Below are 13,321 nucleotides of genomic sequence, written 5' to 3' on the forward strand. Positions count from 1 at the left end.
GTAAGAGAGTATCAGATGAGGAAGAGCAAATGAATGATGGCAAAGGTAATTTTCAATACTTAATTTCTGAAGCTGGATGGTGCATATACTGGTGTCTTTATTAATAACATTTAAACTATTCATACTATTTCCTAATGAACATTTCTAAGAGTTCTAAAGCCAACAGCTAAAACTCAGTAACCTTATTCATTAAGAAGGATGGCTGGCAAAATATCCCTTTTCTGGTTTCATGCATTTCCCTTGGTGATGATGAGACAGTTATATTAATAAGTGTTATTTAAGCTATTCCTTAATCCATAAATCTTTCAATTTACTCTGTATTTTTGGAGGCTACTAGAGAAGAATTGGAGTTCTTGAAGTAGTCACAGTTATTTTGAATACATCGTAAATTTCTCTTGATTGTCGGTGTCTTGGGGATTGAGATGTGCTGTGTGATGTTGGAGAAATTAACATTTCTGTTTCAATTTTCTCAAAAATATTTTAAATATTTATATTCCATTGACTTCCTGATACTCAAATCTATTCCTCTATTCTTGCTTAAGATAGAAAACACGGGGACACACATAATGGACAACCATGGTCCAGGAGATGTCATCATCATGGCATCCACAATAGGTTTCAACTACCTTGGGGTGGAAGCATGCTCACAGACCAAGAGACCAATCACTCAGGCTCCTGTTACCTCTGTCAAGTCTTCAATATCCAAAAGGGAAGCATGCCCAGATCTATGAGAGACTTTTATTCTGGGGTTAGAGGTAGAGAACCTTGTGTCTTTCTTATATTTCCTCTTTGTTCAATATCCAGTAAATAAACTTGTCCTTCAAAAGCCTGCCAGTTTTGATGCTTAATTTAGTATTAGGTGAATTAGAAACAAATGGACCAGGTTGCATATAAATTGTTGAAGCAAACCCAGATAATCCGTTCTATAAAAACCCTCCCAGGAGTGTACTAGAATGAATCAGACGTATTTGTGTTTTTCCTGCCTTCTATCAAAGCACTAAGCACCATTCCAGAATCAAATTTTGAAGTCTTGAATGTCTGCCCTGCTTCTCTCCTAAACAATATTATTAAAACACTTTAGCTTGTTGAAAACACAGAATATTTCTCCTCCTCCACAGCCTCTCCCTACCTTAACTCTCTCTATGGCTTTTGATAAGTAATTAATCCCTCTGGACACACCTTTTTTTTTTTTTAACATAAATTGAAGGCAGTAGTTGAGCTATGATTCTCTTATGTGTTCAGTTAAATAGAATTCTCCCTCTGATTTGAAAGGGAATTAATATAAAATCTAATGTTGCTCTTGTTTTATTAGCAAAATTGCTTTTGCTACAGTATATTTCTGGTGTGATAGGGTATTTGAAAAATATATCACTTGTTTTCCTTCTAAAACCTTTGGCTAACATTAACTCAAACTACTTTTTATTTTGCCCTTGAGATAGATTCACTTAAATATTATTTTCCTTTTGCTAACCTCAACAGCCTGACACAGTATATTACTTTTTGAGTCACTGCCCTCCTTTTCATTTTCAATATTTTCTTAGCCATAACTTTAAGAAAAGGCTTTTGTAAAGCCACATTGAATACCTCTAGCTCTTTATTTTCTTTTCTGTGAAAATTGTAAAGTATTGTAGTTCAATTATAGAACTCTTACTCTCTGCCCTAGAGACGAAGCTTTGACTTGACTCCCATGTGTTCATTTTCTTTCCTTCCTCTTTCAATTCTAGATTCTCTTTATTTAAAACTTTCGGTGTCCAGTTTAAAAATCCACGTGGTTAATTTCTTTTTGTCTAATTCTAAAACAGCTCTGATGTTTTCTCCTTACCAGTTGGCTATAACATCATTGGCAGTACTATCAGGCCAAATGATTGTGAGAGAAAGGAAACCAAAATGGAGGGCTCCACTGTCTTTAAGTGTTTTGAAAACATGTGGTCGGTTCCACTGGCCTCCTAAAAACCAAAAACATCAGTGTTCATATTTTTAGCACTAGAATAGATTTTTCTTAACGAGTAATATAAACTAAATGTTAACAGCAAAACAATACTTAAGTGCACATTCTCTAAAACTTATTCATCTCCTAGAAGCTTACAGTCTAAGACCAACACATGCAAGATAGAAGACTATTGATGCTTTATGTATAAACAAGTTTTTATAACATGCATTAACTCTCTTCTAACTTCAACGCTCATATGTAAAGAGTGTCCACCTCACTGTTGGCTTAAATGGATTGGATTATGGGAGGAAGTCCCATCTCCTAGAAATCTGAAAAACAAAAACAATGGCAAGAGGAATGACAATGATAAAATAATAATAATGGCTAATGTCATTAAATCCTTGCTATGTGCTTGGAACTAGCACTTTATATACATTGCATTACTTAATCCTCACAAAAAACCCTAAGATATATGCTGTGTCCTTTTGTACATATTATAGATGAGAAAACTGAGGCTTGGAGGGGTTTTGTACATTTTTCAAGATCACATAGACAATTAGTGTGGAAGCTGGAATTCTATCCAGATTTTTGCTACAGAAAACATTTAATCAATCCTCTATCCTGGAAAGAGGGGAGAAAAAAGGCTGTATCTTGAAAGGCAATGGCAGAAAATGTATAGCTATAAAATAAAAATAAAAAGAAAGTATGAATTTATAGAAACAAATCTATACAGGCAAAATATGGAAAAGTTGGTTATTTTTTCATTTTTTCACAACCCTGAGAAATGATACTTATGAATAGATTTTACCAATTAGTGTGGTTATTAAAGACATAAACTAATGATATATGAGAGAATTCAATGGAACTCTTCAGTACCATTGATCAACTAGCATATACAAGCCTTTTCAGCAATGTGGAGAATTTTCTTGATATCTCTCTTGTGTGTTCTTTCCGTGGTCTATACAAAACCTTGGCTAAGTTTGCACTTAATGAATTTCTAGTTTCTAAAGTCTCGAATTCCCACTCTTGCCATAAGACACACTCTTCTCCTCAGTGCCCCAATCCAATTTAATTTCTATTCTGATCCTGTAGCCTAACATAGGTGGCAAAGGGAACATTAAAGTAATAAATAGATGAATCCATTGAAAAATGAATAAAGAAAATGATGACAAGATCTCAGAGCAAAAAATGTGAAGAAAAAAATGAACAAAGGTTTTTTTTTTTTTAAGCAAAGAATGAGGAAACAAAATGTTGAATAAAATAGATAAACACAGTTCTGAAAATAGCAAATATTTTTTAAAAATACAGGATAACCAGGGGATGAGCTCAATCTCAGTAGCATAAGACATAGAGATTTCTAGATTTTAAAAGTACCTGAGGAACTGGATAAAGACAAAAGACAATTGACCTGATCTTTCTTTTAATGGAGGTGAGTCTACTATAAAGTCAAAGAGATGATATATACTCTCTGCAACAGAATAGCCTGATATGTGAGCCCAGGTGGAGGTCTTTAGATCACTCCCAGAGTTTGGAGCGAACATAAGAAAAGGAGAGAGAATAAAAAATCTTAGTTCTGTAAAAATTACAGTGTATATATATCCAGTATGTAAGTGGAGTCTTCCTAATATTCATGATCAGAAATGCTGTTTATTCCAAAGTTAATCACAATATACCTGTAAAACCCATTCTTATCTTAGCCAGCAGTCTCCTGCAAGGAACTTTGGGATGTAAACATCTAACACCATTCTTGTTGTTTAGGATTCTGACCACTGAGAGAGAGTTGATTATTGGGTAGGATATGAGGTAGACAGGAAGAGAAATTGGCTAAAACACTGATAATAGGATCAGAGTCTGGAACAGAGATTAATATGGAATCATATTCTACTTACTAATTTCTTCTAAAATAAGTTTACTTGTTTCTACATGCAGCTATTGGACACAGCTTTTAAAAACAAGCAGCTTTTAATTATTGGAATCTAGAGAATGTGCTAGGAGTATTTTTTAGAATAAAGATCTCTATTAGGTGGATAATATAATGATCCTCACGTGAGGACATTTACTGGAAAACAGTGTTAGGTAATTGATTCTTCTTTTTCTCCTCCCCCTCCCCCCTCAACATCCTCATTCTTTTTCTTCGTCATCAAATAAGTTGATTTTAAACTAACATCTATTATCTTTCTCCATCTATGAAATTATTCTAAGATTTGAGGAATATTTTTAAAAATGGGAGGTACATATTTACATATAGTAACAATTTTGGAGAATACACAGGTATTTGTCATTAAAAGGATTAGTTTATATCAAGTTGTCTTCTTTTCCCCTATACTTAGAATAAGGATCTTAATCTTAAACATTACATAAATTGGAGAGATTTAATTAAAACTTGAAGAAATGTGTTACTGTTAATTGAATTCTTGATACAGTTACCTTTGCAAACCAATGTTAATGAAACTCCAGTTCAAAGTGGATGGGTTTGGGGAATTGAGATAGCTATTTATTTCCTTAACTGAGATGCCGTGATCATCTTCTCAGTAAAATAAAGAACCCCAGTTAGGAGAGTTCTCATTTGTAGCTATGGATCAAGTTTACACAAACTGGAAGTATTTCTAAGCAAAACAAATCAGAGATTCAAAGTCCGGTAAACAAGGTCAGTGAGTGAGAGACAAATGCTCCTTTGCGTTTGGAAAGACTTGCACCTGTGGAGCAGAGCCAGGACTTGGTCCTGCCCCGAGCCAGGTTCCGCTCCGCCCCTTGCCTCGCTTGCTCTCCCTGCCCCCCACACGCTGAACCTCCCAGTTTGGTATCTCTCGGTATTACCAAGCTATAAATTGCCCTAGAGCTTAGAGGCAATCAGGTCAGCGCCGCTGTCACAGGGGAAAAGCTTCTTACTCCCGAGCAGAGTCGTTCGGGGGAAGGAGAGGAAGGAGGGAGGGAACCCACGCTTTAGTCGTCACTGCGCTGGCAGGGGGTGGAGAGATGGGGGAGGGGGCTGGCAGAAACCGCATCCTCAACAACGTCGCCCTTGACCCAAGTCTACAAACTTATTGGTCGCCTCAGTGGAAACTCCCAGTGCACTCTCCGCCGCCTGACAGCCCCGGCCGCTGGGTGGAGTCGCGCTTCCCGGCCCCACCTATGGGAAGGAGCTTCCCCTGCATCTCCGATCCGCCGCACCCTTTACGAAAAGTCTCCAGGTACCTAGCAAGGCTCAGATTATTCTACCCCCGCTTCCACCCCTGAACCCACACGATAATATTATCAGCCTCCGACAGCCCAGAGGACCACCTTCCTGTGTCCTCAGTTTGAGGACACTCTTTCGGAATCCTTTCTTTTCCCCGCCCTGCTTTGCTTTCACAACTCCAGCGGGTCAAATGGCCAAAGACAAACTTCTGCCTCTCCTTCCCGGCTCCCACATTTTCGAAAAACCCACAGCCTGCGAACCCACACACATCGGAACTCCTAGGGTGCTGTTGCAGTCCGGGCATGCTCAGTATCAGGGCAGGTTTTGATTGAAAGTAAAAAAAAAAAAAAGAAAGAAAGAAAGAAAGAAAGAAAAAGCTTTGTATTATGCAGTCTCCCTCTCATGTGCTTACAGCTTGCTGAACAGGTCGCGGGGCATTCCTGCGACTACCCAGAGGGTTTATCTGGTGCCCTTGATTACGTCTCCTTGGCATCTGTACCCCCTCGTAGTTCCCCCCCACCCGCCAACCCTTCTCAACCCCCCGTCCTCAGGTCCCTGTCCGCTGTGGGGATGGAGAGACACTAACAGAACTGGGATGGGCGCTGTTGGCTGAGCGGATCCACCTATTATTAGTGCGCCAGGATTGGCTCCTCGGCGCAGCGTACCCCAGGTGGAACCAATCAGGCAGCCGGGGCTGGGAGCTGGTGGGCGGCCGCCTCCTCACTGGAGGGATTCCTGGAGAAGCTGCAGTGTGGGGATGCTCTAGACCGAGTACTGCCCCCAGTGTCTCTCCACCTCCTCCTCCTGCAGCGGCGGCAGCAGCGCTTGGCAGCGGCAACTTGAGACTGCGCCCGGGGCAAGCCACCCCCCCCCCAAGGGTGGTGCTCAACTGAGAGGGGGGCTCAGTGCCCGAAGGGGTGTGTGTAGGGTGGGGGCGGCCAGCTGGGACCAGCTGGTGGCCCTGGAAAACCTCCCACACACCCACACCCACACACCCCTTTTGTGTTGCAGGCTGCCCCTCCAAGAGCAGAGGCAGCGAGAGGACGTGTGTGCACCGGTCCGCACGGGGAAGCGGTAGGGACGGAGCCCGGCACCACCTCCTGGTTCTCCCTCCAGGTAAGACGGCGGGACTGGCGGCACAGCCACCTCAGCGGTGCCTATTTGCTTGAATCCGTCCGTAAGATTTTGTTCTCGGTACTCTTGGGTTTTGGCGGTGGGAGACTGAGACCTGGGCAGGGAGCCCCGGGTGGCCTATTGTGAGCGATGTAATGAGACCACATGTGCCTCTCCTGGAGAAGCACTTTGCACAGCGCCCGTGATTTAGAGCCTGGAGTTGATGATGTTGGTCATCCCCCATCTTCTTCTTTCCCTCTTTCATTTCCTCTCCTCCGTCCCCCACCCCCAATCTCTATCCTTCACCTCCCCCCACCCCCCAACCCCTTTCAAATCTCTGATCTTCTCCCTCCTCCCATCCAAAGCACGCACCGGGTTTCTTTCTCCTCCTGGAGAGGATTGCCTTTTCTCAGAGGAAAGACGGGGGTAGTGATGAAAGGAGAAAGATTTCTTTCTGCCTAGGGGAAAAAGAACAAGATAGAATACGATATAGAAAATTAGAGTACCAAAAGCAATTAAACTGAATAAAGGAAGTAGACAAGCCGTGCAGCCCGGGTGCCAGAAAGGGGAAGCGTCAAGTTTGACTCGATCTTCTGCTTGCAAGGGGCTGTGTCTCTCACTAGATTCCTTCAAATGGAACAAAAATAAACCACTGATCCAACCCACTTTCAACTGCTTAATTGCTGTTGCTTTTAAGTGCCCACATCTGACTTTTCCTGGTTCCATCTGTCCTGCGGGGCTGACTATTTGGTCTTATCCATCACTGGTAATGTCTGAACTTGGAGAGGTTTCTCGAGTGGAGAAAAAAATTTTTTAAACAGATTATTACTTTCCTGAGGTTCTTTGGCACGGCCTTTATGTTGGGGGGCAAACAAACAAACAAAAAAAAGTAAAGTTTCAAAACATTTGTTAGTGACACCAGTATTATTAGGAGGCTTGGATTTCTACTTTGAGAAAGCTAATCTAGTTAGCTTTGTGTACACGGTGATTTTGACTTTCTTGAATATTAACCTTTTGAAATAAAGCAAACATTTAACTTTTGTGTTAAAGCTGCATTTGCATATGAATTGTGATTTCATTCTACCTTTCTGCTGTTTGCATTTTGTTGCCCAGATATCAAATTCATGCCTTGCCTTATTTTCTTTTAATAAGTATATTTAATAGATGTAAACATGATGCTTATACAATTTCAGTACTCGATTTAGAAGGCGCATGGAAGCTCAGTTGGCCAAGAATCCTCTTGTACTGGGACAAAGTTTAGAAAGTAATGGTAGGAAGATAGCATCAAATTAAAAAATCTTGAAGGGGAAAATGTTTTTGCTTTCATGTCTTGTTATAATACAGAGAAAGGTATCAAAACAGCTATGTGCCCTGGCTGCCTGCATGATAGGTCAAGTGAAAGGGACTTGTTGGACAGAGCCTTGACAGCAGCCTCAGAAATTTCTAATTCCATCATCAATGGTATAAGCTTTCCTTTCCTATTATTCAGCTAAGTGATGACCGTCAGATGGGAGGAGATAGAGAGAAGTGCTTAGCTGAATGTAATGGGAAAGCATCCCAAGTGGATCCTACATGAGTGCAGAGAAATCAGCAGATGTTAGTGTCCAGATATATCTTCTCCTTTGATTTATCAGGGGAAATGCCAAGTCTTACATTTTTTTTTTTTTTTTTTCTACGTGTCCACTTCGGATAAGAAAAGGGAGCCTTCTTTCTCAACTCTGCCTGATCTTCCACACTAATCTATGTACCCCAGAAAGTATTTTTTTCACCACATATCTTCAGTGGACAAGTTTATACACTAACCTAAAGAAGAGCTGCTTTCATTTACCATCAACGTAATATACGTTATTTTCTAATCCATTTTCCATTTGAGACACTTATCTTTCCTATCTAAGTAGAATTACCTCGAGTCACAAAAACAAGATCTTCTTTCTAGGGCTTTGACATTTAAATGCCTTTTTTTTTTTTTTTTTCTTTTTAATGTAGTATCTCTGTTGAAAGCTAAAACTAATTTTTAGAGGTGCCACCTTTTGGTTATAAGGACAAAAGGACAATCGTTTAATTGCCTTCTTGTGTAAAACTGAATTAACAAGTTTAGACATGAAAAGATACAGAAAAAGGAAACCAACTGCTTTTCACTGCAAGAGAAAGATTTTACTTGCTTATTTCTCCACTGTCTTAGGAAGGGTAAAAGTTTGGTCTTGGTTTGTGACGTTTATGTTCAGGACTCTTAACAAATGCTAATTATAGCAGTGGCATGTAAAAGACATGCATATGAGTATTGAGTTTTTCACATACAAAAAAATTAAGCCTTTGTATACCGGAAGTCAGAACTAATTCCAATGTATATTGAGTGGATTAAAGTGAGACTTTAAATGACACATTATGGAAAATTATTACCCTGTCATTCCACAAAATGTTCTAGTGTAACAGTTTCATACAACCTTCATCTTTTCTCCTTTTAAAAGAATATCTTAGTAAATCTTATTAATGTCTTAGAGCAAATATGGTAATTAGACTTTCATGTATTTTTATCAGAACTAAAGGTTGCTACCCTACAGAGGAAATCCTAAAATGCTAATTTCATAAAATACCACATGATAGAGAGTTGTTACAGAGTAGTTTTGAACTTTATTTCATAATGGAGAATATTAGTTATTCTGTCTGGTCAAATTGTCAGAGAGTTCTAATTCAGAAATATGAAAATGGTTAGCATGGTATGTACAAGATTTGCACATTAGACTTGGTGCTAACTGAAAATAAAACTAGAATATAGTAGCTTCTCTTAATTGTACTTGCAAAATGAACTGGATGATTAATAAATAAAATACAGAATGTGTTAGATCTAAAAGCTAATTCGAACTTCCTGTTTGCCTAATGACACCATAGACATAATATCAATTCATTCTTTTGAGTTCAGTATACTAAATCAATTTATAGTGAATTCCCAAAACAGATTTTTACAGTCATCTAATCTTAAAAAACTCACACTTAACACAGACAATTATGTGAGCCTGAAATACTTATACCTCTTAGGATTTCCAGTTTGTGTAATAGCTAGGAAGAGATACCATTAACTCCAAATTGGAACATAATAATTCTTTTCCTAATGGTAGTGATTAAATGATTTGGGGAAGGGAAAGTAAAAGTAAACAGTTTGATTACATAATGGAGCAAATTTGGTCTACTATTACAGAAAACCAAGACCAAAGTTAGACTTTCTGGCATTAGAATAATGTAGGTGTGGGCTTTACAAGTGTTTTGCTAAAAACTAATGCTTTCTAAAATGAAATACCTGAAACACTTTTGATTTAAAATAATTTTTAATGATTTGCTTGTCATAAATACATCCGTATCAAAAGTTTAATATATGATATGCTTTCTAACTGAATTTGTTTGCCATCGAAATTGATCAAAGCTATTTAAATAGGGATAAAGTATATGGCAGTTTAAAAAATAATTTCAACTAGCATTTAAGGATATATATATATATATATATATATATACGTATGTGCGTGTATATATGTATGTGTACGTGTGTACATATATATACATATTTAATTATGTAACATTTTCTAAAAGGATTTGAGACTAATGGACAGCAGCATATAATCTGCCGAAACTAGGGAGTACTCCTGTAAAAAGTACCATTTAAAGAAAGATGACAATGTCTTGGGGATGCTTTTAATATTTCTTTGGTTGAAAAGACCGGGAGTACTCAGAGGCAAAATTAATGGGGGTCTAGATATTTTCCTTTATACAGCCCTTCTGCGGCTTAGGGAAAAAGTGATTTTTATATGAATCATGTATTAAAAAAAAAAAACAAAAAACCTCTCAGTGCAAGATGCACTTTTATATATAGGTAACAAACTGAAATCACATTTTCACATGATTTGGACATAACAGGACATTAAAGTTTCTATCTTTCTGAGATTTCTTCAGTGTTTCTTTCAACATTTGCATAAAGGTAAACTTGTTCTTAAATCTTTTACATAATCGACATGATTATCATTGCTTTTTCAGGTAAGGGGGTTTAGATTGGTATCTTAAATAATTCCTTTAAGAGTGATAAACATTTTTCCTAATAGTTTTATAAATTTGATTCAAATCTCTCCATTCAGTGTGACCATTTTTTTAAAGCAGGAATTTAATCTTTCCAATCCGAAGAAAACAGTGTTTTTCCTTTAGCTTCTCTGTCATTTTAGGAGAGTTCTTGAAGAGCCACTTTTATATTGACTATAAGATGAACTGTAATAGCAGGGCATATGAACATCATTCTACTCATATGTGTTAGTATAAAAGAAATGTATTTTAAATAATATTGCAAGTATAGTCATGCTATCTATTGGAAATAAGAGAGCACCCAGTCCTTTCTTGCTATATATGAATAAAACTTCAACCTTTGCTATATTGTTTAAAAAAGAAAAGCTCTTATTTTAAAGTGTACAACGCGAAATTATTGCTATGTTATAGAAGGAGTAAGCACCGGGGATGTTATTTCCGCAGTTTTAAAAATAATTATAGAGGTCCTATTGCAAAGAAATTTTAAAATAGCCACTTTCTAAATCTAAAAACAATATTTAAAAGAGTTCTAAAACAAACTGAAACCTAGCTTAGCATAACAATAGCACATTTATGACTGTGTTAGAAAGAAGTATTCGGCTATGTCTTTGAAAAATGCAAAGCAGATTAGAAAATGTTTCTGTACTCTCTATAATTGTTGTATTTAGTTAAACCACAACTTCTAGTTGTTTAGAACTAATTCTGATCCTCTTTGGGTTTGTTTTGTCTCTACAAATACACTCAATGCTTGGAAGGGATGTGGCACACTGGTTTCCATAACTTACCAGTAATGTAAATGAGAGGCGGTCAGAGTTCATCATTTTTGGTTATTGCTATCGTGGAGATAAAAAGAAAAGATACCGATTGTTCCTATACTGGTCTCACATGTAGTATGATGAACATATTAGTTATACACATAGGGAGTCATTTTGTTGAAGAGGAGCTCTGGAAAATTGGAAAGCTTATGAAGATAATAAACGCCTTCTATATTTTAGCTGTCTGTACAAAATGGGAGCTGGAAGTTTTCCATGTAGAATGAGAATGGCCTTTCTCAGCTAGTATGAGAATCTGGTGAAATAATGTGGTTTCTGAAATAATTTGGTTAAAATACCATTTCCTAGCAGCCCTGTCAGACAACATTTCATTGGAAATACCGGATTACAACCCGCCTGCAGCAGCCCCCAAAACTGCGCCTAAGACAGTTAGCTAAGTGCCTCAGTCAAGAAGGAATTTTGGTCAAAATAGCCGTTTAATCAAATCCGGCTATGGATGGTACTGAAACTTGGTCTTGCCTCATCCCACTAACCCTGTTGTTTCTCTATTTGCTCAATGTAGTTTTGCTTATAATTCTAAAGTGCTTAGACTTCATATAATGCAGTATTATTTTTGTCAAAGGGTATTATACAAGTAAAAAGAGTTAAGTGTTGTTTCCTGCAATAGATGAATGTTTTCCTTTTCTTTCTAAATCATTCACCTAGCTAATCAAGGATAAAATGCACACAGGCACTTAAACACAAATAGAATCGGAGAGTTACTTAAATATGAAAACTTCTGATACTGCAGTTGCTTAAATGAGACATACTATCTCTTGTCCTCCTCCTACACCCTCCCAGACTACAGCCAACTTTTCTGTCGCAAGCAAATAAAAGGGAGAGCAGGCAAACCCACCTCACACCTCTGGGCACAGTTCCTTGGGCGTGGCCTCCAGGGGACAGCCTCCTGTTTTTACCTGAGGCCCATCTCCCTCCCGGGCCAGTCTCCTTGCATATCAGCCCAGGCCCCGCTCTAGCTGAAAACAGATCATTGAATTCAGGAATTGCTACTTTGAGATTTATTGGCATATTTTCGTCAACATGAAGGCAAAAGCACACGGAAATACTAAGACAGGACGTACTCAGCTGTACCAAACTTTGCGTTAACACTTCTCAAATGTGATGTTGAATCTTCTATAAGATTTAGATAATTGATAAAATAGTTTTTCTTTCATGGAATTTCTTTTGATTACTCACAAGTGATCCAAGCAAAAGGTGAGATTGTTAAACGGTGAATCCGTATAACTTTTTTACTTGTTAGCACCAGTGGACAAAGCTGAGATAATTATTTAAAATAATTTCAAATCCTTCGATTGGCTTTAATACATCCAAAACCCACCTGTGTCTTGTTATGGAGGCCCTTAAACATTTACATACCTCATCCTGCTTATCACAGATAATTGAGAACTGGTTTGTACATCTATAGAATCTCTGGATATTATTGTGAAACGTCACATAGGGTTGCTTTTAGGATGGATTATTACTAATCTTTTTTCAGGCATAATTTTATGTGAATGTAACTAAGTGTAAACAACAATATAGCATCACAGCAGCAGACTACACTCACTAAAATGTCAATTTGGAATTGTTTGCTCTTTCCTTGAGAAGGAGAAAGAGTCGATTAAATATGTTTTTTCCTGATGATGTTCTGCCCCCCCAGCATTCTATGTATTATAAACAGCGAATAGGTGTTTGTTCTCCACCTATGAAATATGGAAGCTGCTTATTTTTGTGGGGGAAGTCATTAACAAATGTTTTTTTAGACAAATGACTTAATGGCTTTTGAAACAAGGACAAATGATATAACACAGGTTACTAAGGCCTAGCTAAACTCCTCTAGCAAGCAGGCTCTGAGTTAGCAAGATTATTGAGAAAAGTTGACACAGTTTCTCAGAAGAAAGGCAAGGTAGCAAAGCTCTGAATCTCTGTCTGACTTGGAGTGTCTGCCAGATCCTTGTTTACAAGGCTGGCTTTCTGCCTAATCCCTAACATTTTTATCAGATTTGAGGAATGTATAAAGTGAACCATTGGGCCTTAGAGCATATTTCTAGAGCACTAGCATCTTTTTATAAATAGAATAACATCACTATCCTATTTTAGCCAATGTCCAGAATCCAAGACCACAAAAATTTTATATTTAAATATCTATAAACCAGACCATTATATGCCTAAAAATGCTTGAGTTTTATCTGTCTGTGGTACAGGAAATTCTTATGTTGAAAGCTT

At 37.9% G+C, this 13,321-nt stretch overlaps 1 protein-coding gene across 3 annotated transcripts in view; it reads left to right on the forward strand.

Annotated features, from left to right (window-relative positions):
- Positions 1-4,996: 4,996 nt before the first annotated feature.
- SYT1 (synaptotagmin 1) overlaps positions 4,997-13,321 on the forward strand; it is a 538,168-nt gene continuing 529,843 nt past the window's right edge. For 2 of the 3 annotated variants that reach the window (XM_082351697.1, XM_082351699.1), the window contains exon 1: positions 5,837-6,224. The gene's annotated coding sequence lies outside the window, so the exon portion shown is untranslated. Of the gene's footprint in view, positions 5,122-5,836; positions 6,225-13,321 lie in introns of those variants that run through there. The other variant, XM_082351698.1, reaches the window with a different exon arrangement.

The sequence above is a fragment of the Balaenoptera borealis genome, assembly GCF_965194805.1.
Source record: "Balaenoptera borealis genome assembly, chromosome: 13".
NCBI classification, from domain to species: domain Eukaryota; kingdom Metazoa; phylum Chordata; class Mammalia; order Artiodactyla; family Balaenopteridae; genus Balaenoptera; species Balaenoptera borealis.